Below are 4,788 nucleotides of genomic sequence, written 5' to 3' on the forward strand. Positions count from 1 at the left end.
CCCGGAGGTCAGAGGAGGAGCCGATCCCCCAGAGCGTGCAGCCTGACAGGCGATGGTGACAGGTGATGGTTACCGTCCTAGCTAGGCGGACACTGACCGAGCTCCCCCGCCATGTCAGGCTCTGAGCTGGCCAGGGCCCTGGCATGGGCAGAAGAAAGCTCCAGCCTGGGATCTTGGCTCCCTGACAGTGGGAACCACACCCTAGCTCCCACCGCACAAGGGGTCTAGAATCCGTGACATCGGCTCCCGCCCCGGGATCCCCTCCTGCAGTGCCCGGGGGGCTGCCCCCACAGAGGGAGAGGTCTTCCTGCTGGTCCACTGAGTGCCACCTAGCACCCAAGCATCTCTGGGCAGTGACAAAGCAGGGGATGGGGCTTGCTCACCCCCACCCCTGGGTGCGTGGGCAAGGGGCAAAGCCATGCCCTCCCCTCCCCATAGCACCTGGCCTCTTACCTGTGCACAGCATCCCCTGCGATCATGGTCAGGTCCTTGGCTGAGCGCCCCCCTCAGCAGGCTCCACAGGAGACCCCAGGACCCGCACACAGGCTCCTGCATAGATACAGGAATGCAAGAGAAAGAACTGCATGTCTCAGACTTGAGTTAAGGAAAGGAAACATGTCAGAAAATGAATGAATGAATGAGGGCAAATTAAAACTTTTCTTTTCCTTATCCTTCACTGATCTAACAGATAAGGGTTTGTTCAAAAACATAATAGTATTCACACATCAACCCATGTGGACACCACGTTAACAAAATGAGGAATGAAAATCATACAATCATTTCAAAAGATGCAGAAAAAGCATTTGACTAAATTCAACATCCACTTATGATAAAAACTCTCAACAAAGTGAGCATAGAGGGAACGTACCTCAACATAATAAAGGCCGTATACGACAAGCCCACGGCTCGCAGCACGCTCAGTGGGGGAAAGCTGAAAGCTTTTAGTCCCTCAAAGACCAGGAACAGGACAAGGATGTCCACTCTCACCACTTTTATTCAACATAGTACTGGAAATCCTAACCATAGCAATCAGACAAGAAAAAGAAATAAGAGACATCCAAATTGGAAAAGAGAAAGTGAAACTGTCATTATTCGTAGATGACACGATGCTATATATAGAAACCTCTAAAGTCTCCACCAAACAGGGGCTCCTTGGTGGTTCAGTCAGCTAAGCGTCCAACTTCAACTCAGGTGACGATCTCACAATTTGTGAGTTCAAGCCCCACGTTGTGAGTTCAAGCTGTCTGTGCTGACAGCTCAGAGCCTGGAGCCTGCTTTGGGTTCTGTGTGTGTGTGTCTCTCTGCCTCCTCTGCTTGGACTCTGTCTCTCTCTCTCTCTCTCTCTCTCTCTCAAAAATAAATAAACAGTAAAAAAAAATTTTTAAGAAAATGTTAAAAAAAAAAAAAAAGACTGTACCAAACAACGGCAAGACCTGATAGACGAATTCAGTAAAGTCACAGGATACAAAATCAGCAGACAGAAATCTGTTGCATTTCTATACACTAACAATGAGCTATCAGAATGAGAAATTAAGAAAGCAATCTCCTTTACAATTGTATCAGAAAGATTTAAACATCTAGGAATAAATTTAACCAAGGAGGTGAAACACCAGTGCATTGAAAACTATAAGACACTGATGAAAGAAATTTTAAAAGGTACGAAAAAATGGAAAGATATTCCACGCTCATGAGTTGGAAGAATTCATTGTGTTAAAATGTCCACACTACCCAAAGCAACCTACAGATTCATGTGATCCCTATCAAAATTCCAACGGCAGTTTTCACAGAAATAGAGCAAATAATTCTAAAATTCATACGAAACCACAAAAGACTCCAAATAGTCAAACAAATCTTGGGAAAGAACAAAGTTGGAGGCACCATGCTCCCTGTTTCAAACTATATTATAGATTATAGTAATCAAAATTTGTGGGATTAGCACAAAACAGATACACAGATCAATGGAACAGAATAGAAAGCCCAGAAGTAAACCATGCACGTACGGTCAATTACTTTATAATAAAGGGGGAAAGAATATACAGCAGGGAAAAGACAGTCTTTTCAACAAATTGTGTTGGGAAAGCTGGGCGGCCACATGCAAAAGAAGGAAACCGGACTACTTTCTCACACCGTACACAAAAATTAAACCAAAATGGATTCAAGACTTGAAAGTAAGACTTAGAACCGTAAACCCTAGAGGAAAACACAGGCAGTGAGCTCGCCGACATCGGCCTTGGTGATGATTTTTTGGATCTGACTTCGAAAGTAAAGACAACAATGTAAAAACGAACAAGTGGGACCACATCAAACCAAAAAGATTCTGCACAGCAAAGGAAACCATCGGCAAAATGGAAAGGCAGCCTATGGAACGGAAGCAAATATTTGCAAACATACCTGATAAGGACTAACATCCAAAATATGTAAGGAACTCCTATGACTCAAAAGCCAAAAAATACACAATCTGGTGTAAAAGTAGGCAGAAGACATGAACAGACATCTCTCCAAAGAAGACATCCCGACGGCCAGCAGACACATGAAAAGATGCTCAACATCACTGCTCGTCAGGGAAACGCCAACCCAAAGCACGACTCACCTCACACCTGTCAGGATGGCCAGCGTCAAAAAGCCAAGAAACTAGTATGTTGTATGTCGGTTATGTCTCAGTAAGTGAAGCAGTAACAACGTGTTTGGTGATTAGAGCTTATGGATGAGGAGCAGGGGGAGGGACCGGGAGCGCCCACACCCCCCCCCCCCGTGAGGCACTTGCACCGTCCCCGCAGCGGGAAGGTCCTAATCAAAGGGGATTGGCACTAGTTATGAATGGACACCGCAAACTCCAGGGCAACCACTAAAAGGTTAAAAACACAAAACGGAAGTGGTAATAATAGACATGCTGAGAGAGGAGAGAAAATGGAATCATGCAAACGCTCAGTTAACAGCAAAGGCGGAGAAAGACCAGACCACCAAGGAAGTTACAAAGGGCGAAGGACGACGAACGTCAAATAGGAACCAATGTGCAGGGTGCTAATCCAACTGTATCAGTGGTCACCGTATTTGTTTGAGAGAGACAGAGACAGAGACAGAGACAGAGACAGAGAGAGGGAGGGAGAGGGAGAGGGAGAGGGAGAGGGAGAATCGCAAGCAGGCTCTGTGCTGTCAGTGCAGAGCCCGACCCGGGGCTCGATCCCATGAACCGTGAGATCATGACCTGAGGCAAAGCCGAGAGTTGGACACTGAACCCACAGAGCCACTCAGGTGCCCCAGTAGTCACTTTGAACGTGAGTGGTACAAGGACACCAGCAAAAACACAGAGACTGTCAGAGCAGGTAAAAAAAAAAAAAAAACAAGACCCAAATATACGTTGTATCAAGCAACTCATGTCACACACAAAGGCCCAGGTGGATACGGGCAAAGGGACAGAGAAGGACGCGCCACCCCAACACCAACCACGAAACGCCAGAGTCGTCTCATCCCCGCACCGAGCAGGTTTAAGGGCAGGGGACGTCCTCACGATGGAGACGGGCATTACGTGCTGCTGACGGGATCCAGGAAGACCCAGCCATCCTTAATGTGCACCTGGCAAGAGAGCCCCACGACCCCCACCCCCCCACACACACCAGGTCAGGTCTCCCCCTCCCTCGGCCCTGCCGTCTACACCGCAGGCACACTGTCTGCCTGGCGCTCATCCCCACTGCCCTGAGATGTGGGAGCTCCCCCCCACCCCCCCCACCCCCGGCCCAGCTTTGCTCCCATCACCTCCCAGGTGGCCTCCCTGACCGCCCCCTCACATGCTCCTGCCTAGAGCCCCTCACCGTGCTCTGGCTTCTCCAGAGTCCCTACCAGGCGGCAGCGGTCACAGGTGAAGGCCTCCAGCGGCCCAGGTAACAGGAGCCAGCAGGAGGCTGGAGCTCTCACCCAGAAAGGACGCAGCGAGAGAGGTCGGCCAGGGCTGCCGCTCTGGGGACCCCCAACCCCAGCCAGGGGCGATGACCCTCCAGAGGAGGGGGCTCCGATGAGCTCATCTGTCCCGGCACAGGAGCGCAGACCCCTCCCCTGAGCCGAGGCTCGGGCAGGTAGGGAGGGCATCAGCATCGGGACGTGGGGCACCAGCCCCTGAAGGCGGCGAGATGAGCCCAGCGGGAGACCCAGGCTGAGCCCCCATCTCTGGGTGCCCCCGCCTGCCGCACGGCGTGCTGCTCTGTGCCCCAGGACCGGGTGGAGACCACGCCTGGCCCCACGACTGACCCGCAGGACGCCCAGCCTCCTGGCCCGGGTGACCCCGCAACTGTGAGAGGGGCGGGCGAGTGGCAGCCACGGCGTGGAGGGGGGAGGGCAGAGGCTCATCGGAGCAGAAAAGGGTCGGGGGTCTGCCCCCTGCAACACGGGGGCCACTCGCGTCCTCTTCCTGGTAACCGACAGGCAGGGCCGACTCAGGGTCTCTCTGAAGAGCTGAACTGACCCGACTGAAACCTCCAACCCCACGAGTGCGTGGCTTTCAACTCATGGTCACTGGGAAGTAAGCTGGTGGGACATTCACACTTGGGGGCTTTGCAGAGCGGAGCCGCCACCAAGATCTGCAGATTCGGGCCAACTGTTCACATAGGTAGCAAGAAGGTGAGGTTCGGTTTGATGCCTGAACTTTGACAAAGACTCGTTTTCATATATGTGTTGTGGAAGCAGTGGCAATCGTGAAGTAGCCTCACTCAGGACGGCAGGGGAGGGGCGGGGGGGGGGGGGGGGGGGGGGGGGGGGGGGGGGGGGGGGGGGGGGGGCAGGGGAGCAGGGGAGGGG

The sequence above is a fragment of the Panthera uncia genome, chromosome B4, assembly GCF_023721935.1.
Source record: "Panthera uncia isolate 11264 chromosome B4, Puncia_PCG_1.0, whole genome shotgun sequence".
In the NCBI taxonomy this organism is placed as follows: Eukaryota; Metazoa; Chordata; class Mammalia; order Carnivora; family Felidae; genus Panthera; species Panthera uncia.